At 43.1% G+C, this 25800-nt stretch overlaps 1 protein-coding gene across 2 annotated transcripts in view; it reads right to left on the minus strand.

The window, feature by feature from the left end:
• Positions 1-25800, minus strand: part of FARP1 (FERM, ARH/RhoGEF and pleckstrin domain protein 1) — a 300177-nt gene that overhangs the window by 176882 nt on the left and 97495 nt on the right. The window lies entirely within an intron of this gene.

Raw genomic sequence — 25800 nt, forward strand, 5'->3', positions numbered from 1 at the left:
CAAGCGTGCACATGCGTCACACCATGACCAGCATTGCGGCTGTTCAGTTGCTCAGTTGTGTCCAACTCTTTGTGACCCCATGCATTGCAGCACTCCAGGATTCCCTGTCCTTCACCATGTCCCAGAGTTTGCTCAAACCCATGTCCACTGAGTCGGTGATGCCATCCAACCATATCATCCTCTGTCACCCACCTTCTCCTCCTGCCCTCCCCTCCATCTTTCCCAGCATCATTGATCAGCACTGCTAACACAAAAAGATCACATTCTAGAGGTCAAGGAAACACGTCCACATTCAGCTACATTCAGTGATACCACCTTTCCTATGCTTAGCACTGTATACTCATCAAAGCGCCTTGAGTTCAGTTCATTTCCACCCTTTCTGAGCATCCAGTATGTGCCAGTGCCCACACCTGGGACCTCATTGGGTTAGAACATTAACTCGGACCAGCATCTTGCCTTTAACAAACTCAGGTCTAGCAGGTATAGTGCTATGGAAATGAGTAGTTATGATACCATTTATAAAGTTCAATAACAAGGCACATGTTAGACACAGATTTGCACAGACTTCCCAAATAAGATAATGTGTGAGCAAGGTTTGGAAGGGGAATAGTTTTGAGGCTAGGGAAGCAGAAAAGAGCATGCAAGCAAAGCGTTCTAGAAGCAGAAAACAGCACGTGAAAAGGCCCTGGTCTAGTGCACCAGGTCAGGTGTCTGGGGAACCAGAGACAGACTTTCTTCACTGCAGAGGCAAAGAGCAGAGAAAGGCAGAAGCTATCTTTTGCCAAGGTGTGTAGGAGTCTGGGCATTTTCCTAGGTGCTCCCTAAACGGCAAGACAAGAGGCAGGAATGATAGTTTCATGTTGTTGAACAGGAAACCAGGACAGAAGCAAGGCCGGTTCCAGGGAAGGTGATTTATGGAAGGATGAAGGGAGGTGATGTCCCCACGGTCAATGGTGAACCAGCGTTTTAGAATCAAGGATGTGCCAATGCTTTTAACAAAAACCACTGTATTTCCAAACCGGGTAGGAATAACCAACAAAAAATTGGGGGCAGAAACCTGAAAAGAAATGGGAAAAGGAAAACCAACAGAAGACTAGCACAGCATAAATGGTTTAGACTCTTAATGAAACATGAGATCAACCGTAAGATGGTAAGTATTATGTAATACTTAGAGAATGCTTGCTCTGTAGCTATGCCATGATTTACTCAATCATACTGCTGGGCATCTATTAGGTCAGTTGTTTGCACATAGACCAAGCTATTCCTTAGAAGAAATTCCATCAAGGAGTGTTCACCAAGGAAGTGTATATTAATGTTACACACTAGTAGGATCTTAGTTCCCCGGCCAGGGATCGAACTCAGGTCCTGGCAGTGATAGGGCTGAGTCCAAACCACTGGACAGTCCAGAATTTCCCATAAAGTTATGTACTTTTATATAAGGTCACAAGAGATCTTTATTTTCTTTATATTGTCCAATAGTTTAAGACTTCTGAATAATGGGCATAGATTTTTTTTATTTATGGGGAACAGTTTTTAAAATAGGGTAAAGAACAAAGAATGATAAAAGAGTAACTATATATACACCACCCAGGAAAGACAAATAATATTTTGTCACATTTATTTCAGGTCTCTATTTATTTTTTCCCAATTATTTTTATTAGTTGGAGGCTAATTACTTTACAGGTCTCTCTTTAAATAATAGAAAAAAAATACACTATGGATAAAATTACTCCCATTCAAAATCCCTTTCTGAGAAATCAATCACTATATATTATGTATCTTTCCAATCTGTTTTACACACACATACATTCACATCCCACATCTACAGAAATGTAGGGAACTGCATGTACTATTTTAAAAAATAAATTAAACCATACTCTTATACCACTGAACAATATGTTCTTGCACTCAGTCTATGTTGATTTCTATAACTGCAGTTTACTCATTTAACTCTGGCATAGCATTGGTTTAAATATTCCATCTTTTATTTATCTAGCTTATTAATGGATATTTAAGTTGTTTCCAATTTTTCTCAGGAAAAACAATTCAGTAATAACTATCCTTGTATTTGTCTTCTTGGGAGATGGCCAGAGATCTGAATATATTCTCTCTGGATATAAACACTAATAAATATAATGTTTAAGATGAACTATAATTAGGAAAGTAATAGGAAAAAGTGGCTGAGATAGTAAGATGACTTGGTGAATGCCTCTCATTATAAATGTTTCTAAATCTATCAATGTTTCTAAATCTATCAATGTTTCTACAACACCATGGTAATACTTGGGTTCTAAAAAAAAAAAAAAAACAACCACCACCCAATACCTCTATAGACTCATGAACAGTAATCGAATGACCTGGTAAATTAACCTCAGATTACTGGCTCTATTCCTTATTCTCTACCATGGTTCCAATTTTATTTCTTGAAAAACTTTTCAACTAAAATTCATATGCAACTAACCGATCAAAATGCCATTTTAACACACCAACCCAATGCTGGTAATGCAACCAGGTTACCTCCAATGAACACAAAACTGCACAAATCTCACGAACATACGCCCGGAATGACCAGTTTCCATAAACACTATAATTCAATCTTTTCTATTTTAACAAGAGAGTTTTGCTCATCTCTTCAATGAACTCAGCTTTCCATGATCGTAAGTGGAAAAACACTTGATTGCCTCACCCAGCCCAGAGGCAAATCATATTTTTATAAGCTGCCCTCCAGCTGCTTAAGGGGCTTAAAATAAGCCAAGCGTGTTGTGCGTGACACATTTGGAGCCTGGAGGAAGAGGAATCATTGGCAAAAGAAAATGATGTGGTATCGACCTGGAGGAAGCCAAATCAGCACAAGGAGAGCTGGTCAAGGAATTATCCACGTGGACAAATTCAAACTGTGTGCTGTGGCCTTTTCCACGCCCTCCCAACTTCCACACAAGCATGTCATGTATCAGAAAGCCAGCATCTGTATAACTCACTGATATTTTTCCAAACACCCATGAATGTTCTTCCTGTGACACCATAAACTTCCCACACACGACTTTCTCACCCACCCATCCCTGTTCCAGTCAAAGCCAAAAAGCAAAGCTCCCCACCAAAAAAAAAAAACAATGCACAAAGTCACACAGATTTATGGGAGCTGATTTAAATCTAGGAGGAGGAATGGAGTCTGGTCAAAGCAGAGGAGATGGTGAGGGTCCGGAACAGAAGGTCACACTCCGCGGGGAGGGAAAGGCAGATGGACGCCAGGGTTTCTTTCTGGGAGGCAGGCATTCCCCACCACCAGGATGAGCCAGGTCTCAGCAAATCCCCCCACGGCTCAGTCACCCAGAGGTGGGGGCCAGTGCTTCCCCACGACCCTGAGCAAACCATCTCTCTCCCTCCATCTCAGGCCTCACCGATAAATCAGGCAGGAGGGGACGGATGGGGACAGAGTTTGGGATTAGCAAGTGGAAACTACAGGCTTGGCCAAAAAGTTTGTTAGGGATCTTCCAGGAGATCTTATGGGAAAACAAACTCTAACGAACTTTCTGGCCAACCCCCAAATCGTAACAAGAGTGGATAAACAAGGTCCTACTGTATAGCACAGGGAACTATATTCAATATCCTGGGATAAAGGCCAGAATGGGAAAGAGTATGAAAAAGAACACACCTGTATGTTTAACCGAGCCACACTGCTGTAGTGCAGAAACGGACACAATATTGTAAATCAACTATACTTTAATAAAACAGATTACAAAAAAAAAACAAAGGCAGGAGGCCACCCACACTCGAGAAACCCTGGGCTCCCACCACACCGGTGAGGATCATGGAATCCCATTCTCCCATGGGAACAGCCACACCAGTCTGTCCCTGAGTCCTAGACATCCTTACAAGGCCTCCAAGGGCACAGGAGTTAACTGCTTTAAGTCTCTCCTCTGGCCTCTATGTCAAATGGATTCAGAACGAGAGCCTTGAGTCCCCCTGGCCACCGGGCCCGGGGATCACACCCAAGCCCCCTGCTCCCTGCCCGCCGCCCGGTTTAACGCTGCCCTCAGGCTGGTGAACCTGGCAAGCAGCAGGTAAGAAGTGCGTTTCAACACTGGTCAGCTTCTCGGCAGAACAGGGTGATGAAAGCCAGAATATAGTTCTCGTGTCGGAACTCACTGCCCTGGGAAAACATGAAAAGGGCAATTCTATCGAAAGCATCAAGGATTCCAAGAATAAGAGCCTAAAAGGCACGTGGAGGGGGAGGGGGTCCGGATAGTTTTAAGAAAACAAGCGCTGCGGGCGAGCTTGAGGCGAGCTTGAGGTTAACCCTCCTGTTTTGTTTTCTCAGGCCCAGAGTTGAGCTGTGTTGGCTTCCAGACCTCTGGATACCATACATAACCTTGATCTTTCAGGTGATTGCATGGTTCACGTGAGAAGTAGGGAATATTTGCAATGGCTGAACTCAACGTGGAGGAAAGTGGCGATACACGGTGGAAGGGGGCAATGCCAGTTGAAACTTTATTATTTTTAAATGGAATAGATGCAAAAGAGCAAAGACACATTTTAAACGATGCAACGTTTCACCAGTCAATAGGCAGCACAGGGTTAAGAGCATCTTAAAATATAAGGCAAGCTCTAACATGTGATGAGGGAATTCTAACAAGATGATAAGCATCCTGAAACATAAGACAAGTTTTACGTATGTTAGATGAATGATGAGTAACACACAAAAGAACGTATTTTGCCATTCCCATTGTGTCCAGAACCACTGATGGCAACTAGTTAGTATCCAAAAGCAGAAATAAGAAAACGAATATGGAAGGAATTTATTCAACAAGCTAACGTTAGGCACACAAAATTCTTTGGGGAGTAGAAGAGATCCATAATTTTATTAAAGTTAGAAACGTCCCCTCCCTAAAGCAGGCAATAAGGCACTCAGCATTTAATTGAGTCAGTCAGTTCAGTTGCTCAGCCGTGTCCAACTCTTTGCGATCCCATGAATCGCAGCACGCCAGGCCTCCCCATCCACCACCAACTCCCGGAGTTTACTCAAACTCATGTCCATCGAGTTGGTGATGCCATCCAGCCATCTCATCCTCTGTCATCCCCTTCTCCTCCTGCCCCCAATCCCTCCCAGCATCAGGGTCTTTTCCAATGAGTCAACTCTTCGCATGAGGTGGCCAAAGTATTGGAGTTTCAGCTTCAGCATCAGTCCTTCCAATGAACACCCAGGACTGATCTCCTTAGTGAAGCCAAAAAAAAAAAAAAAAAAGTATTATGAAGCCTGATGAATTTTTTTTTCAATTGCATTTAACCAATGTAAGGTTTCCCTGGTGGCTCAGACAATAAAGAATCTGCTTGCAATTCAGGAGACCCGGGTTTGAGCCCTGGGTCAGGAAGATCTCCTGGAGAAGGGAATGGCAACCCACTACAGTATTCTTTCCATACTATTTTCTTGCAGGTGAATTCCATGGACAGAGGAATCTGGAGGGCTACAGTCCATATAGGGGTCACAAAAAGTCAGACATGACTGAGTGACTAACACTTTTACAAGGAGTGGTTATTCTAGAATTTTCCTTGAAAGAAGCTGTCTATCTAGCAGATGCAGGAGTTTACACATCTAATATAGTCCAGAAGCTGAAGGGTTAAAAGCAGAAAAGAACCTTGACTCCAATTCCCTTGTTTTATGAGCATCAAAGTTAACTGGCCAGAGGACTTACTGATCTCAATACACACACACCTACACAGAGACACGCATATACCTACACATGTGCATACACAGACACCCTTTCCAGGTGTTTTTGAATTTTCCATTTCTCTGGCTCTTGCAACATTCCCCAAGCAATCTCTCCTCATTCAATCAGGATCTTTTGGTCTGAAGCGTAAGCCAAGCTCCATCTCATACCAGGAACTCCCCCTTCTCCTTACAAAGTGTGCCAACAGTCAAGTTCTCAAGAAACTTTTGGAATATTAATTTCAAAAATGTAGTGTTGCCATTTTTATAATCAAACACCATGAAAGAGGGTACTCTGAGTGGTCAGTGCCTGGCAACCTTGGGACTACAAACCTCTGGTCCCTCGTGTTGAGTCTGGGGATGGCCCAACACTGGTGGGCAGAAAGATGCACTGTGCAAAAGCCCTGCCCCGCCGCCAAATACATTCCTGAGACATGTTACAGACCAGCAAATGCATCCGGATGATTAAAAGAACAGCGGAAATCAAGAACATCTTAAATTCTGGAATCAGTTACCAAATGAAATCACAAAAATACATGTGAAAAAAAAAAAAAAAATACATGTGAGACTCCTACCAGCTGGCAGCATTCCTTAGTTCTTGATCAACAATTTGCCACTTCATCCTGAGGGCAAGAAATTACATCCTTGGCGGAGAAAGAGAGACGCAGCGAACAAATAGTGATGGATTTTGGTTTTCTTCTTTTCTTACCATCTTTGCAACTATTTAGGCTTTTCACTTTTACCTCTAACTCTTGGCAACTTGACCTCCTCAGGTCAAATGATACCTGTTGAAGGTGGCAAGTAAGCGTGATGCTCAGGTGGTCTAACGTATCTTCAAGATGTACTGATGTATACACATGAAACCATCATGACTGTACAAACACCACCTACTGTTCAGTTCAGTTGCTCAGTTTTGTCCGACTCTTTGCGACCTCATGAACCGCAGCACGCCAGGCCTCCCTGTCCATCACCAACTCCCGGAGTTTACTCAAACTCATGTCCATCGAGTCGGTGATGCCATCCAGCCATCTCACCCTCTGTTGTCCCCTTCTCCTCCTGCCCTCAATCTTTCCCAGCATCAGGGTCTTTTCAAATGAGTCAGCTCTTCACATCAGGTGGCCAAAGTACCACCTGAGTTTCAGCTTCAACATCAGTCCTTCCAATGAACACCCAGGACTGATCTCCTTTAGGATGGACTGGTTGGACCTCCTTGCAGTCCAAGGGACTCTCAAGAATCTTCTCCAACACCACAGTTCAAACACATCAATTCTTTGGCACTCAGCTTTCTTTATAGTCCAACTCTTACATCCATACACGACCACTGGAAAAACCACAGCCTTGACTAGATGGACCTTTGTTGGCAAAGTAATGTCTCTGCTTCTTAATATGCTGTCTAGGTTGGTCATAACTTTCTTTCCAAGGAGTAAGCATCACTTTTAATTTCATGGCTGCAGTCACCATCTACAGTGATTTTGGAGCCCAGAAAAATAAAGTCAGCCACTGTTTCCCCATCTATTTCCCATGAAGCGATGCGACCGGATGCCATGATCTTAGTTTTCTGAATGTGGAGCTTTAAGCCAACTTTTTCACTCTCCTCTTTCACCATCATCAGGAGGCTCTTTAGTTCTTCTTCACTTTCTGCCATAAGGGTGGTGTCATCTGCATATCTAAGGTTATTGATATTTCTCCCAGCAATCTTGATTCCAGCTTGTGCTTCTTCCAGCCCAGTGTTTCTCATGATGTACTCTGCATAATTTAAATAAGCAGGGTGACAATATACAGCCTTGACGTACTCCTTTTCCTATTTGGAACCAGTCTGTTGTTCCATGTGCAGTTCTAACTGTTGCTTCCTGACCTGCATACAGGTTTCTTAAGAGGCAGGTCAGGTGGTCTGGTATTCCCATCTCTTTCAGAATTTTCCACAGTTTATTGTGATCCACACAGTCAACGCCTTTGGCATAGTCAATGAAGCAGAAATAGATGTTTTTCTGGAACTCTCTTGCTTTTTCGATGATCCAGCGGATGTTGGCAATTTGATCTCTGGTTCCTCTGCCTTTTCTAAAACCAACTACTATTAGTTGGTGTCAGTGGTATTACTGCTTAGTGACTGTATAAACTCCAACTATTACTAGCAGTTTTTAAAGAAAAAAGTATAGTCAGCGTGGAAGGGCTTCACAATCTGCTCTTCTCAGGTCCTGTTCATTAGGTCAATAATGGGGAAAAGCTCATTATCTGACAGATCAAAAGTTCTAGCGTGGACACCCTTCTCTGCAGCCACACATCACTTGTGGTTTTACTTCTTAAAGAGGAATTCAAACAGATATACAAAGAGGAGGAAAATGACAATATAGGATGAAAAGTTAATGGAAAACAGAAGAGGACCAAAAAAAATGAGTTATTTTTATTTTGACATGATTAGGGTTAGGCCATGTCAGTAAGAAAACCCTATCCCTCTCTCCCTCCCTCATCATAAAATCCTTCCATGTCCAAAAGCTTCCAGAACACTGAGACTGCAAGGCCAGTGGTGCTTTAAACACACAGATCAATGATTCCATCTCTGAAAAAGCGTGAGGAATATAAGAATGAGAAAATACTGTATTTTTTAACCAAAAAGCTTTTCTTTGCATTCCATGATGTTAAGGAATTTTTGTTAAGTATTTTAGTCATAATGATGCTACAGTGATGGGGCTGAAAATACTTGATCTTCTAAGACAGTGGTCCCCAACCTTTCTAGCATCAGGGTTCGGTTTTGTGGAAGACAATTTTCCCACGGACTGGGGTCGGTGGGGGATGGTTTCAAGATGACTCGAGTGCATTACACTTATTCCGCACTTTATTTCTATTATTAGTACATCAGCTGCACCTCAGATCATCAGGCATTAGATTCTGGAGGTTGGGGACCCCTGTTCTAGGAGATATAAACTGTTTATAAACAAAACCTATAGTTCCTTCAGAAAATCAAACTTTTCATTGATGAGTGGTGCCCACACATACATTTTAAAATTATTATTCATCATTCATTTCCTTACGAATTGTGGTACCATCGCATACAGAAAAGTTTCCATTTTTATGTGGACAGTTCTGCGATATTAAGAACACTCTCATTCCTGTGCAATCATCGTCGCCATCCATATCTCCAGAACTTTCGGCATGTTGCAAAACTGGACTTGTAGGACTTCCGTGATGGTACAGCGGATCAGAATCCGCCTGCCAATGAAGGGGACACAATCCTGGTCCGGGAAGGTTCCACAAGCTGCAGGGCAACTAAGCCCGAGTACCACCACTACTGAGCTTGCTCGCCGCAAGTACTGAAGCCCGTGCACCGCAACAAGAGAAGCCCGAGCACTGCAACTGGAGAAAGTCCACGGGCGGCAACGAAGACCCAGCACCACCGAAAATTAATTAACCAATTAATTAGTTAATTACCTGAGCATCCACTAAGCAGGGACTCCCCTCCACCCTCCCTCTGGTCCCTGGCAACCATCCTTCTCTTTTCTGTCTCTACCATGCACGCGTTTCCCAGAGTTCCCTTAGTTTCACCAATTCAGAATGAAGACCACAATCCCGAAAGAAACCTCCCTCACTGTCCAAATACTGCTTCATCACTTAAAATGCAGCATACTAGAGGCATTCCATTTTATTTGCAATTAAAATACTTATCAACATTTTAGTAGTTATGTAGAATTCTGTGTACGAATAATCAGTCACTGAACTGGGCAAAAAGTATTATGATTAACATCCCTTTCATGAACATCTTTTGCTGGACTTCTTCCTTCTACTCACTCTGTAAGAGTGCTTCCTAAAATCTGCAGAGCTAACCTAGGCACATTTTTTAAGATTTCTGACTCATTGCCAGAGTGTCCTCCAAAAGAGTTGCTGCTTTAAGTTTTGGTGAAGCTTCTAATGTTCAAAGAGATGGTTCTGGATTTGGGGGATAGGAGGGAGGCCAGATGACGCTCAAACAATGGCCTACAGTTCCTGCTAAATGTTCTTACACACACTCTTTTTCCATGGTTATAGTAAGAGATCTCTCTCTTACCATCTCTGACTGACACAGGGTTTAAGAAATCTACAAAGATCATAAATGGTCATGAGTCAGGAATCAGGTTTTCCAAAGAGGACTTCTTTTAAAATTAAGTTGAAGGGGCTCCCTGGTGGGGCTCAGTGGTAAAGAATCCATCTGCCAATGCAGGAGAAATGGGGTCAATCCCTGATCCAGGAAGATCCCACATGCAGTGGAGCAACTAAGTCCGGGAGCCGCAACTACTGAGCCTGTGTGCTGCAACTACTGAGCCCGAGCACCCTAGAACTCGCGCTCTGCAACAAGAAGCCCGCATACCACAACTAGAGAGTGGCCCCTGCTTGCCGCAGCGAGAAAAAAGCCCATGCAGCAACAAAGACCCAGGACAGCCAAACATAGAAATAATAAATAAGATTTTTAAAAATTAGGTCGAAGATACATCACCACCCTTTACACCTCTGAAAAACATTTGCTGCATGGGACTGAAAAAGAGGCAATAACAAAGCACACGTTTCCACCTTATTCTCATTACCAACATTTTTTTCAAAACCAACCCATGAAAGTAAAGGCAATTAAAAAGAGCACTGTTTCCTATTTTAAGGTATCAACTAATCCGCAGATTTTATGGTCACACTGCAACCACTTTTGCATTCGTAAGAAATCTGCAAAACCAACAATATTTTCTCATTTTATGTCCTGTCCATTAGTTAAGCTTCTTCGGGTTGGCCAAAGGAGACTGGAAAAGACTCCCCATACTTGCTTCCTCCTACACCCTTCTAAATCTCCTTTCTCAAAGGAAGCTAAACCCTCTGGTTGTGCAAATTTATCGATCCAAAAAATTTCTTCTAGAAATAAAAATGTCTTCCTTTGCTTTTCAGGGCAAAGCAGCCCTTTAAAAGAGAGAATGCCATAAAAGGGACTTTGTACTAAACTTATCTTTTTCTTTGCCCCAGTGGTGGCCAAGCCAGCAGCTCTCCTCACTGAAGAGGTTTCTGAACATCCCATGGTTACTTTTCCCATTTCCCCACTGTCATCGGTTATCCTCACATGTGTTTTCATTTACAGCATCATGGATATTCTCTAGACAGTCAGTCTGCTGGAAAAAAAAAAATTAATCCCAGCCCCATGAGCTTAAGATCCTGAGCACTCAGCAATTTCTTGTGAATTCATGATAAGGCTATTCACGCTGAGGCTGAATCTGAATGTATAAACAGCTGACCAGAGCTAAACTGTTATGCATTTGGCTTATTTGGCTTAAATCCCATTCTGCATTTTGAGCAACACAAGCAGAAGAATACAAGGTTCATTGACAGATTTCAGACAAATACAACAGACAAAATTCTGACAATAGCTTCAGATTCAAGCACTGAGACAGAACACCTCTTTATTGAGCACCTACTAGATGCACAGAATTATCTCATTATTTTACCTATGCTCTCTAGACCCTCTGCAGGCCCCACTGCTAACTCAAAAGTAGACCTGTGTTACCCTCATCCACATTTTATAGCGGATGTAACTGAGATTCCCCAAAGTGAAGAAGTTTGTTCGGAATCACAGAGCTGCTAAGAGTGCAGCTAAGTTCGAACACTCACTCCAAACGCAAGACCCTAAGGAGATACCAGCCCCCACGCTGGCACAAGATGGCTGTTTAGGGGCAAGGAAGGAGGGCATGGTGCCTTCCAGGGATGCCCACTCCCACCATCACTTTACCCGGAAACTCAGGGGTCCCCATGACGACAGGTGAGGCGAGGTGATCTCAGCACACAAGTGCAATGATCGCAGGGGCCAGAAGTATAGAGCGCTATCTTCAAAGATGTTCACAACCATCTCATGTGCCCCATTCTGTGTTGCAAAGAATGAGACAACACTGCCTATTCGTTCCAAATCCTAAGCACAGACACACACACTCAAATACACAATGAGGAATGCTGATCTTGAACCCAGAAGTTCTGCCCGTTTGTTACAGCAAACGTAAAACAGACCACATGGCCCAGTCTGCTTGAAAACTGGCTGTGAACTGACGAAGGACCGTGCAAGGAGTATAAGCAACGCACACCTGGGTGTGAAAGTGAGCCCAACGCTTCCCAGGTGGGCGACCCTGGGCAGCAAGCTACACAGACCGAGTGCTCTGAAAGCGCCGTTATCAACCCGACACATGCTTCCTCATTTAATACTCGCAACCACCCTCTGAGGTGGGTACCACGACCCTCCTTTTACTAATGGCAAAACCCAGGTCACAGTTAAAAGTGGTGGAAGCAGGATTTGAATCCAGTGTTTGGTTAACACTGTATCTTTGATGGGGTTCCCCTGGTGGCTCAGACGGTAAAGAATCTGCCCGCAATGCGGTAGACCCAGGTTTGATCCCCCGGTCAGGAAGATTCTCTGGAAAAGGAAATGGCTACCCACTCCACTATTCTTGCCTGGGGAACGCCATGGACAGAGGAGCCTGGTGAGCTCCAGTCCACAGGGTCACAAAGAGTCAGACATGACTGAGAGACTAGGGCTTTCACTTTTCATATAAATCTGTTTTTCTTTAAAGATACATCATTGCAATATCCACTTCAAGAGGGTTGCTATGGTTATTTCTGAGACAGAATCCCCCAAAGTCCTCTGCGGCCGCACTCAATGAGTAGAGTAGCTACTGATGTTCTCATCGCCACCACCATAATCATCTGATCAGAGAGGCTAAAATGCTCACCTGAAGGCCACTGCCCATAAACACTGAACAACATTCCCTTAATGCTTCGAACTATTTTCATTTTCCCTAAGCACCCTTGCCAAAGCTTGGAAACTTCACGTTTCTTTGCAAGTAACAAAGAACAAACTCGGCTTGAAAAATCGCTTTTGTTGCCTCCTAGATCAACATGCAGCTCTTAATTCATCACACTCCACACTTTGCAGTTATCAGTGCCAGCCCTTGGAATTCTACCTACTCATAACCAAGGAGCTGGTTTTATTTTGATAAAGAGCTACTTTAAAATCCCGGGGATCGACGCTTGCCAAAATCGAGTTGGAAAATGTTGGTGTCAAGCTATTTGGAAGGGTTCTAAAAATAATACCCTGAGACTGAGGCAGTTATGAGCTTCCTCTGAAGTATAAATTATCACCAGGGCTCAGAGAGTCATAGACTTGAATATGAGAGAGGGCTTAATAGATAATTTAAACCCCAATACCAGATACTTCCTTTAACACTGACTTACACACAATGTCAGACCCTTAGAAGGCACAGACGACTAAGTGGGCTGGTTATGAAAGATAAAAGTCTTCAGAAGTGTTTGAAGTACAGAGATGGCTGGTATTTTGGGGGGCACATTCTAAAGCAACCTGTGAACACAGAAGCACTGAGCTTTCTGGGGGACCCGAGGGATCCAGCCAGGCTCTCAGCCCCCATCACACCTCTCCTGCCCATTTGCTGGGCACTAACGGCTCAGTTTTGGGGTCATGTCAAAGTAACATGACAAAATCACCATGCGTGTATGTGTGTGTGTGCCTGAGGGTTGGGGTGGTGGGAGGTGGTTCAGAACAATCTCCAAATACCAAAACCCAGACCCTGCCCTTGGCAAACGCCATCTTTTGGAAAATAAGCAAAAACTCAGGTCACGAACCTTATTACTGAATCTACGGAAGACCATCTGATGTCAACTGGATAAGGGCCACATCTGACATCTGCAGTTACTGAGTGATACCGCACGCACTTATCTTCTTTTAGCCTCATCATTCTCACACTGAATAATCAAGGAGCTTGAGATCAAATCAGTAATGCAATTCAAGGATACATAATGCTCAGAATTTTTCCTAAATCACGAACTCACCTGTTCATCAGGACACCGCTCATTCAATACACAGAATAAAATAAAAATTAAAAATAATCAAGGAGCTTGGACAGACCAATGTGGGAGGGGCCACATCAGGAGGACTGTGTTTTTAACTTGGATGTCTGTGTTCCTATTCGTTAAACTATATGTACTCATTTTATATATAGCTCATTTGCAAATATGCCATATTTCATAATTTCAAGTTTTAAGAGACTACATAAGAAAAAAAAAAGCATGTACAAACCCCCAAAATCAGCATTACAGAACACTTCTCTAGAACCTACATTATCCAAGACATATATAGAGTCAGATTTTATCATAATAGCTTTGAGATGACTTGAGATGACATTTTAAAGACCAACAACCTGTTTCAGTTTTGGTTTAATCTTGTATATTTTTTTTCAAAGTGTCAAAGTTTTCCATTCAGTCAATGGATAGCCCCCATGTTTGGATCAGTAAATTTCATAGATATATTTCAAATAATGTATTATTTACTACAAATGAAAACACACACTCTTCTCTCATCAAGCGCCTATCTGTTCCAGCAAGTATTTAAAAAAACTCACCTGACAATAAAGTCACTCTTTAAACTTTCCCAGTTTTCTATTAATAATAGTATACAGACTACATTACTAAAACTACATATACATATTTGATAATTACAATCTAGTCTGCTTTCTTGACCAGGAATCTTATTACATGAACACTCTAATGTTCTGAATTTGAGGAATTTCTGTAGTTGTGTGTTCGCCTCTTTCCCCAGGGGTGGGGTTGCTATTCAGTTGAAGAAAGCCATTCCTCTCTTGAACAAAACCATTGAGAGGGTGCCCCATGGCCCAGTTCACAGACTCCGGGGCCAGCAGGAGAAGACGCACATTCCGGCCCCACTTTGGCCGCCATTAGCTGAATGACGTTTAGCTCTCATCTGTTTAAGAGCTTTTCTAGTTTCATCACTTTTCTAGTTTGTAAATAGGCATATGGGACTGATCCTCTGACAGCCATCCACGTAAAACTCATGTTCCCATAAAACCTTTCGATATTCCCTATCTTTCTTTTATGATTATTCATATACACATTTATGTATCTTAGCCATATATCAGAAACTGCTATTTTTTTTACAAGAATAAAACATCTTTACTCATTCATTCAATCCATAAACATCCATTAAACCCCTGCTATGTGCTAAGGGCCATGCTTGAGGCTAGGAACAGACCTGAGATCAGAATCCAGACAATTCCTCTTCTCAGAGTTAACTGGGAAGACAGACATGAAATGAGTAATTTAGGACTCAAACACGCTATTGTTTAGAATCACACACATGTGCGCCAAACCATAAAGAGAAGCAAAGGAATGATCAACAGGAAATCCAGGCTGTGATTACTTCTGGGAGAGAGGGTGAAGGAATGGGGGAGGGCCCATACCAGGAAGGTTGTACTATAAACTTGGATGTTTGTGCCATTATTTATTAAACTACATGTGCTCGTTTTATAGCTTCATTTGCGAATATGCCATATTTCACAACTTAAAGTATTAACAGATAACATAAGAAAAAACAAATCATGTACAAACCCCCAAAACTGGCATTACAGAAAATTTTTTTAGAACCTAAAGCATCCAAAACATGGATAGTGCCAGATTTTAGCAGAATAGCTTCGAGGTGACTTGAGATGACATTTTAAAGAACAACAACCTCACTTCAGGTTTTGGTTTAATCTCATTTTTTTTCCCCCAAAGTGTCAAAGCTTTTCCATTAAGTCAATGGATAGCCCCCATGTTTGGATCGGTACATTTCATGGGTACACTTCAAGTAATGTAATATTTACTACACACAAACACACACATTCTTCTCTCTTTTATCAAGTGCCAACCTGACGCTCAAAGGCTTGAAAACTATAATCACCAAAAATCAGGTTTTCAAGAAAGTCAACACAGCCCATAAACCCTGCTTAATTTTGAAGACTTCCAGAAGAAACCTGGGAAGGAGTTGTCAAACATTACATATGTCACTGAAAGGACAGAGGTGGGTAACCAGGGTGTTCATTTCCCACTGGAAATTCTTAAAATACCACCACTGGAAACAGTCACTAAGAAATGGTCCTGAGCCAGGCTTTCTTTGGTCTTTTCCTTCTCTAATGCTCAAAGACAGGTTTAAACACAGGGCTTCTGTGATCTTTTGTAGACATTCATCTGGTTACCTTCCTTCCTCCCTAAGATGCTGTCCGGTGTGGTATCAATCATTTCAACTGTCAAACAATTTAGGTCTCATCAAAGGACTATAACTTGGGTGGAGAACATGATGGGGAGGGTGGGGACAGAAATTTCTTTTATTAAAATCTCTCTCTCACCATAAGGAAAAAGTTAGACTGGCTGGATCAAAAGTTCTTTTTAACGAAGTATTCCTAGAGCAAAAAAAAAATGCCGAAGTTCTCTTCCCTAAATAAAAGGGTCAGAGAATGACCCTTGTCAAGCTCTTGTATTACAAATTTTATGTTCTTATCATGCCAGGTAAAAGAAATACGCAAGTGCACAGTGGACCCAGCATATCACAACTGCTAGAAAGCTCACACCTCCCCTTTAGGACTTGGTGGCCTCCATTCTATGAACAGGCCTCACTCTTGGGTGCACTTTACCGCTTGCCTTGGTCTTCCTCTGGGCACTCCTGGTGGCTCAGATGCTAAAGAATCTGCTTGCAATGCAGAAGACTCGACCTGGGTTTGATCCCTGGGTTGGGAAGATCCCCTGGAAAAGGGAATGCTACCCACTCCAGTATTCTTCCCTGGGAAACCCCACGGACAGAGGAGCCTCGCGGGTTACAGTTCAAGGGGTGATAGAGTCGGAAACAATAGTCACTAACACTTTCACACATTCTTGGTCTCCCTTTTTGTTTTTTTCTTAACCTACTTTCAGTTTATATATCTATTCTCTTGGCAGTCACCTTTAATCCCTTGTAAAGCTGGGGAATAGGCTTCCCAGGTGGTTCAGTGTTAAAGAACCCGCTGGCCAATGTAGGAGACACAGGAGACGTGAGTTGGATTCCTGGGTCAGGAAGATCCCCTGGAGAAGGGAATGACAACCCACTCCAGTATTCCTGCCTGGAAAATCCCTTGGATGGGGGACCTGGTGGGCTATAGTCCATGGGGTCCCAAAGAGTTGGACACAACTGAGCGCGCGCGCACACACACGCAACTGTGTTTGTGTGCTAAATAATCCGACCTTTCCTCTAGCTTAGGAAAGGTTTCTCTGCTGCTTTTGATTCCACAGAAGCCTCTTTGCTCTTCCTGCCATCACTCCATGTTGGTCCAAGCCGCTCTTGGCATCTCATCTGGCCACCTATCCTGCCAGGATGCTCCAGACCTCAGGGCGGTGAGTTGGGACAGCCCATGCCAATCACACTCAGAACTAGTGTCCATGCTGGTGACCTAGCCTGGCCACGTGACTTTCTTAAAGTGCGGTTCCAGAAATCATGTGGGAACCAAAGTGGGTCCAACCGAGCCAGCCAGGGGTGTGGAAGACTGCACCCCACCGTCACTGGGAGCAGACAGGTGTGCGCAGAACAGGCTGTCTGCTGGAGAAGACTGGCGTGCAGGACACGGGGGTCTCGGCTCCGAGCTCTCTGCAGAATGCGCCGAGGCAGGACTCGTGGGCTCCACGAGCAGCTGGATTCTTTAACCTAATTAACTACTCATGTTCCATTTCAGTGCTCTGGTCTAGAAAAGCTCAGACAAAGCCTCCATCCACCCAAGTGCTGGGTCCTTAGATGATGTCATCTGGTCTGTTTGCAGTTTGAGTACCTGGTTAAAATTAAACTTTTCTAAATGCCCCCACTTGGAGCACTGTTTCCGTATCTGAGACTAAGGACTTTGAGCTTTTGAAATTATCCCCAGGGAAGGGGATGGAGGGAGGGAGCAGACTATGTAGACACACATACACAGACACACACACACACTCTCCTACTTTGAGAATTATCTAACACAACAATTAGTCACCTTTTCTAGATAAAAACTAAAGAATCTCATTTTATAAAAGTTACAAGAATGAGAAGACGAAGCATATTCTTCTGATTTTTCCACGACACTTAAGAATTCATTTCAAAAGTCAGAAGAGGAATAGGAGAGACCTCTGTATTTTCTGTGTTATTTGAAATTGTTACTGCCAGGTAATCACAATCTACCTCTGATTACCAAAGAAGTTTTTCTTTTGAAGAACTGTTCTATCAGCCCTCAAAAGATCATGCAAGCATTAACACAGAAATAAACATCCGCTATTCTAACTAGCTGTGGAAAAGGAAATGGCAACTCACTCCAGTATTCTTGCCTGGGAAATCCCATGGACAGAGGAGCCTGGTGGGCTACAGTCCATCGGGTCACAAGAGTCAGACACGACCGAGCGATTATACCAGCATTCTAACTAGTTCAGCTTTAATCATCTACTTTACTCTGGGAAGGAAACTGGAGGGGGCTTTTAAAAATAAAGCTTTGCGTTTGTACAGGTAGAAAACATCTATTATATGTTACTCATCTGTTTCAGTGACACCATTTTCTTCCTATTACTTAGATGCTATGACTGTCATAGGAAACACTGAATTAAACATGGGAGCTGAAAATTTGTTCTCATCAAAATTAACTGCCCTCATTAAAAAATGCTTACCAAGAAATTGATAAGGCAGATGAATTCAAGTAGATATTTGGTTTTATGGATCTTTCTAAAAGGCTTTACAGTGAATAATCCATTATTTAAATTTCAAAAACATGCAGAAATCACAGCAGATTTCTCAGAACAGAGTAACATGGTAAATGAGGTGTTCCTTTTATATTTAAAACCTTTCAGGAATTGAATGGCAACAATTCCAATTAACATTTTAAAACTAATGAATCTAATTAAGGGACCACTTGGGAAAAGGAGATGGTTTTTAACTTCAGCACTAGCAATAAACCAAATTCCTCTCTTTGGTCTAATTTATGTCTGGAAGAGAAGAGAATGTCTCCCCAGAATCAAACCACCCACAGCGGGAAGGCCTCTTTCTCCCCCTTTAAGGGGATACAATTCTGAGATAGCTCAGCCTCTCTCCCCAGTATCTAGCCCTGATTGGCTGTCTTTCCTGGAAGGGGGCTTCACTGACCTGAAAGTACACCTCCATCTACATCGGCCCAGCAGAAAAGTAACTTTTATTTGGCACTCAAGTGTGTTCCTAAACACATCTCAATGTAACTCCAGCCTTGGCCAATCACTTGGCTTCCAGTGAAATAATGAAACAGGACTTTAGGTCCTAACTCAGTGGAGAGTAGGCAGCTCTTCCTCAGTGATTGCTCCCCCTAAGCCCCTACCTTCAAGGCCCATTTATGTAAGAAATAGAGCCTTTCGCTCAGATGAGTGAAAAGGCAGCGCGCTCTAAACTTTGCAATGATGTGCAAATGGTGATTAAGTGCTTGGGTGCCAGAGGACCACAAAAACCACCCAAGTGGATCAGGCACTTTGAGGGAGGATGGATAGAGGCCGAAGAGCATCCCTGGAAGGAGAACTCACGCTACTTCTCTTCATTATGATCAGATACAGAAATGTCTCATTGCACTTGATAGTATCCGAACTGTCCAAGGCTCTTTTTTCTTTTTTTGGCTGTACCACACAGCATATGGAAACCTTAGTTCCCTGATCAGAGATTGAACCCAAGCCCCCTGCACTGGAAGCTGGGAGTCTTAACCACCAGGGAAGTCCCATGTGCTACTTCTCTTGAAGTAACACTTGCCAGAAACATCAACCTGCCAACATACAATCAGCTAGAAATGTGGGATTACTATTATTTCCACCATCAATTCTGTACCCTGTTCTATTCCACTTTAAAAGTATGCAGAATTCTCTAGCAGTTACGTGAATATATTTAATTAATAAAAGGCCTCTCTGAAATTTTAATCAAGTTCAAACTGCCCCAAAGGAAACAGATCACTGATACTCTTTGCAGAAGACTGCTGATTTAAAAAAAAAAAAAGATTCTGGAAATAAGCTGGAAGGAGGAAAACTAACTTCTTTTGTAATTATTTAATAATAAGACTATAAGTCTCACGTACTTTAAAGAATTTGTTTAAAATTGCACTGAAATCCAACATGTGTGTGCAGGAGTTGGCGGGTAAAAATTTAATAATACTCTCAAAAAAGGTCAACGGTAAAGTCAATTTGAAGTCCCAGTTTTTGTTACAAAAATAGTAACTGATGATTAATAGTAAGATCTTTTATCAAGCTAGGAAGAAAGGGAGAATTTATTATCTAAAGGGGCAGGGCAAAGTTACATGTTCCTCTTCCTTAACAGAACACAACAACGAAAATATCTCTATGTGACTGATTTTTCACTGGATAGAACTGAATAATGGACTGAAGATGAAACACTCCACAAGGCACTGAGTCCTCCTTTATTTGAAGTGGTCAAAAAAAAATATTAAAACTAATAACAAATCAACATTTCAAAACCTAAACTTAAATCTTAGACTGGGAATCAACAGATGTCGATATGACTTTTTTGGAGCTGACGCACCTTATCATACATTTGATTTTATAATGCTGCACTAAACATCTCTGGAAACTACTGCTTACCACCTATAAGTCCACAGAGAACCATCACAGTTCCTCATGAAAACAAGGAAAACCTTTATCCATAAAATATAATGAGTCTTTTTCCCCCGTTGCAGGAAAAACAGCAGGCTTGGGACAGAACCATAAAAGTCCAAACTGAGAGGTAAAAGTTTCTTTTTCACTTTCTCTGAGCTGTCTAAAACTTAAATTCTTCCCACAGAAAATCCACTTTAAAGCTTTGACTTCTTAATGAAATTCATAGACAACATACACACATTAAAAGCTGAATCTCTTCTAAAATATATTTCTATGATTAAATATAATAGTCTTCTATGAGCTTTTCATGCATTATAAAATATCCTTGAAGAGTGTGCTTTTCAATATTCTTGTATCTTTGAAAGAAACAAAGGAAATACTATTATATATCCACATACATAGTTCTGTAGGTATTTCCACTCCCTTTGAGTCAAAATAAAGTCTTCTTTGTAAATAAAACTGAACAGTTTTTGAGATTAATTATGCCATAGGCACAGACCTTAGATTGAAGGAATATTTATTTTTGTGTGTGTGTGTATATAATATAAATAGCCTTACATACACAAATACAGACTGAACTTAGGTTCACTAAAAGAAGTCCAGATTTTTCACAACCCCCTTTAACATGAAAAGCAACCCCCCTGAAGTAAGTCTCCTACTCAGCTTGTGAGTGTTTAGTACTATTTCAGACTAAAACATCTGGCAAACCACTTTTAGTGCAGGTAGTCGACACTCGTTTTCTCTGCTGCCTTGTGGGAGGAGAGAACACTGGAAATATTTATATATTAGAGAAATACGTTTCTTGAACAGACCTAAGACAGAACTTTCATGGTGGTCCAGGCAAAAAACCAGGTCATGATGGAATGCCAAATGACTTTAAACAGAGCCTGTCAATGCAAGACATTACTGCGCCTCTCGCCTAAAAGATGAAAAGAAACAAGCTACACAGCAAAGAACGGAACGCAGCCTCGCACTTTCCCACCCAGCTCTATGGAGGACGCACGCACCACAAAGGGGTCCCCTCCCACCTACGTGCGGTGTCAAGTTCATCCAACACAACAAGCTGGTGCGTGAGGCCTCGCCCATCACAACCGCGAGACATTTCCTCGCCAGGCAATCTCCGAACGGTGCTTCCGGCCCCGCCTGCACGTGGCTCGGTTCTCCCTGGAAGCTCGCTGGCTCCTTCCTGCCAGCACACACGTCGACAGCCAAGGAACTCTGCCCACTGGTTCACGGCTCTTTGGACAACGTCACTTGGGGCTTATCTATGGCAGAAAGCCACCCTATCCTCAGTTCTTCACATCACCAGACTCTGCATTCCGTCAGCACTCATGAATTTAGATTATACCATTCTCTAGTCACTTACATTTGCTCACATTTTTACATTCCAACTATCCATCAAGTGTTGTACGTGTATGTGTGCTGGCTTAGACTCTTTACTGGGATAGGCATTTTGTCTTCTCGTATCTAATTTATCTCCTAGAGTCCTGCCTTGGCATCTAGGACAAGATATTCAGATCCTGTTGTCGTTCAGTCGTGTCCCACTCTTTGCTACCCCACAAACTGCAGCACACCAGGCTTCCCCGTCCTTCACTATCTCCCTGAGTTTGCAGAAACTCATGTCCACTGAATCGGTGATGCCATCCAACCATCTCATCCTCTGTCACCCTTTGTGCTCCTGCCCTCAATCTTTCCCGGCATCAGGGTCTTTTCCAATTATCGGCTCTTCACATCAGCAGCCAAAGTATCGGAGCTTCAGCATCAGTCCTTCAAATGAAGATTCAGGGTGGATTTTCTTTAGGATTGTAACTCACAGTAAGTCAAAGGAGAAAACTCAAGGCCTGACTTAACGTAATACTGAAATTCTCGATTATACCAAATTCTTTTCACTCTTCCCTACCCCTCCCATCCTACAATCGTCAATAAGAACAAGGAAGTACAGACTGGAAAACTTTACAAAAGCCACTCTCTCCAGGGGAATGTCTGTCAGGATGGTGATCTTGTTTTTCAATAATTAAAATGATCGTTCTCAGCTGGACAGAGATCAGGTCTCCTCACATAACAAGTCTCATGATCACAGCTCACCTCCGTGTGACCTCCACTCCAATCTCCCCCTAAATCCTTCCTATCAAATGACCTCTTCTCCACTGCACCTCAGCTCGAATGTTTTCATTTTCCAAGGACTCAGAGAACCCACTGACAAAAGACTCGGTCCCTTCACGTATAATTTTGTTCACTTGTCAGTCACTGAAATACAAGAAAGCATCAATTTGCTTTTCTTGTCTGCCCCAGAAATATCCTGCACTTACTTTCTTCTCTCAAAACAGCTGAAAGGTAACATTCATGCTTCGGCAGACTAGACACACCCACCCCCGCCTCTGTTTTTTTCGGCTGAGAACATCACACAGGTGATGACCTGGAGGCAGATTTGCCAGGAAGCAGCGTGAGTTTCTGGTGGTCACTCACTGACACTCCCAAAACCCTGGCCCTAAATTTTTATTCATAATTTTCTGCTTATTTTTTAAAGGAAAAACCTCCACAAAAAAACCTGCATCTGCCCTGTTATGAAACTTGTGCTTTATTCATCAGAAGGCATCATGGTCCATGTGCCTCTGAGCCCTGAACCAGTACAATGATGGAGAGGTGGTCCAGGCCTTCCTCCTCCTCCCTTCCCTGCAGTGGCTGACCTCCCTGTCGGCATCTCCTGGTCTCTTCAGCATCTCTGTCTGAGGGCGGGGGAGTCTCCACCTTGCTGAGGAGCTTTGTCCATGGCAACTCTGGGCTCACCCTCCCTCCTCCGTTCCGAGGACAGAAACACAGCCTTGCTCACTCTCTTCCTGGAGAAGCTGGAGCCCAGCACAGACCAGCATCCTTGCCCCGTGCCCGGGACTCAGGCTGCGCTCCTTTCCCTGTGACATCTCGCCTTAACTCCGAACAACTTTGCTCTCCTCCGCCGTCCCCAGCAGCCAGCAGCCCTGAACTAGCCAATGCCATCAGTCACCGAGTGGCCCAGCCAGAAGATGCCTGGGCACCTCCCTCTCCTAGTCCCGGGCCACACCTGAGTACCTTCCTCTCTCCTGCACCCCAGCACCCCCAGCACCAGGTCACATTCTCTCTACCTGGGTTCCTGCTCTTCCCACTGCTCCTTTGCTCCAGCCTGGACCCCACAAGGACTCCCAAAGGACCCTGCCTAACCTTGACCTCTTCCCTGGTGGCTCAGATGGTAGAGAATCTGCCTGCCATATAGGATACCTGAGTTCTGTCCCTGCACTGGGAAGATCCCCTGGAGAAGGGAATGGCTACCCACCTCCCATATTCTTGCCTGAGAATTCCGTGGACAGAGGAGCCTGGTGGGCTACAGTCCACGGGGTCACAAGGAGTCGGACACAAAGGGGCAGCTACATGCTCACCTTGACCTCGGCCTTTTTCTCGCTTGAGGATAGCTCTTTAACTTTGATTCTGGCACCTCTACCTAAACCGCCTAAAACCCTTCCACAGTAATCATCCAAATAACTAAAAATGCTGGATAAAACAGAAACAACATCTTTGTCAAGGCACGGCTGCAAGAAAGTGAAGCAACTCGGATCCAGGGAACTTGGATCACAAACGATAAATATGGACTGTAGCCGCCGCCAGGCTCCTTTGTCCATGGAATTCTCCGGGCAAGAATACTGGAGTAGGTTGCCATTTCCTTCTCCAGGGGATCTTCATGACCCAGGGATGGAACCAGGGCTCCTGCAGGGTGGGCAGAGTCTTTACTCTCTGAGCCACCAGGGGAAACCAATAAATGTGGCAACAGCAATTCTTGCCCAGATGGCCTTGGCTGAACCTGGGGCACCCAAGGCTCCTGTTTTGATGATGCAGAAAAGAGAGAAACACAGACAGGGCCTGTCCAGAGAAGGGAGATGAAGAGGAGAGACTGGCAGAAAATGGGCACACATTCCCTTTGGGGTTCTTTCTTGATGTGGTAAATAATTTAACTGTACCAGCTTTTCTCTAGTTGCAGAAGTAAAGTGTTGCTCAGCCAGGTCTGACTCTTTTGCAACCTCATGGACTATACGCCTGCCAGGGTCCTCGATCCATGGGATTTCCCAGGCAAGAATATTGATGTGGGTTGCCATTTCTTTCTTCAAAGGATCTTCCCAACCTAGGGATCAAACTCACGTCTTCTGCACTGTAGGCAAATTAGAGTAGGGGTTATTCTCTCTAGTTTTGGGTGTTCGGGCTTCTCATCGCATCCAGGTCCGGCATCCACAGGCCATGGTGTACTGGATTCTAGTGTTAACTATTTCCCCACAGCTGAAATAATATGCTAAACCAGTCTGAGGACAAACTAAGCCATAAGGAAGTCCAACTCTCTATGAGGATTAAAAAGTAAGATCTGATCCATCTGTCCCAGACAGGAAATGGGTTTTCCTCTGAAAATAACAAAGACAAAGCCTGCTTTCTCTGTTACCTGCTCTGCAAATCCAAGTATTATTTAAGAATGCGTGGAGGAGATGTTGGCAACGTTTATGCATTTTTTGCTCCACTTTAGTAAGTCTTGGACCAGGTGTAATATGACTAGATTTATGACTCCGTATGGCTTTAATTAAATCTCTGCTTGGAAGCCCATTTCTTTTTCTTAAGTCTTCAGGCAAGGGGCACTTAAGACAGTGATCTTGACATCTTAGCAAAGTCTGATGTTCCTGGCTATAAACTAAGATTTTTTTGAAGGAAAAAATGCCATTGAATTGAGTGTTATGGTTAAGCAAACTTTTTTTTCATCAGTTACAGAATGAATTAATCAATGAATTTTTTTTTTTAAGGCTTTTGGGAAGCCAGTCATGAAAGGCCACATATCTTATGATTTCATTTATATGAAACATGCCAGTATAGACAAATCTAGAGACAGAAAGTGAATTAATGATTGTCAAGGGCTGGGGGAGAGGGTGGGAAGAGGCTGCAAATAGGTTTCAGACTTCTTTTGGAGATGATGAAAATATTCAGGAACTGACTGCTGCATAAATTAGCAAATTATATGCTGAGTGAATTACAGTAAATACCACAGTTTAAAGAACTGGGCCTGGAGGCTTTTTTCGTGGCTCAGTGGTAAAGAATCCACCTGCTAATGCAGGGGACACAGGTTCGATTCCTGATTTGGGAGAACCCCACATGCCATGGAGCAACTAAGCCCAACTACTGAGCTTGTGCTCTAAAGCCCATGTTCTACAAAAAGAGAAACCACTGCGATGAGAAGCCCCAACACCCAAAACTAGAGGGAACAGCCCCCGCTCTAATTTGCCTGCAATGCAAGAGACGCGAGTTTGATCCCTGGGTCGGGAAGACCCATTGGAGAGAAAAAATGGTAACCCACTCCAGTATTCTTGCCTGGGAAATCCCGTGGACCAAGGAGCCTGGCAGACTATATAGTCCATGGGGTCACAAATGTGTCAGACACGACTGAACAACACTTTATTTCTGCAACTAGAGAAAAGCTAGTGCAGCAGTGAAGATCCAGTGCAGTCAAAAAAATTTTAAAAACTGAATAAATTTTAAAAACTAAAAATTAAAAAATAATAATAAAACATAAAGAACTGGGCCTGGATGGTTGGCAGGACTTGAGGACAGGGAATGGGGGTTGCTTCCAAGGAACAGTTTTAGTCTGTAAGATGAAAAAGTTC

Source organism: Cervus canadensis, chromosome 9, assembly GCF_019320065.1.
Source record: "Cervus canadensis isolate Bull #8, Minnesota chromosome 9, ASM1932006v1, whole genome shotgun sequence".
Classification (NCBI taxonomy): Eukaryota; Metazoa; Chordata; class Mammalia; order Artiodactyla; family Cervidae; genus Cervus; species Cervus canadensis.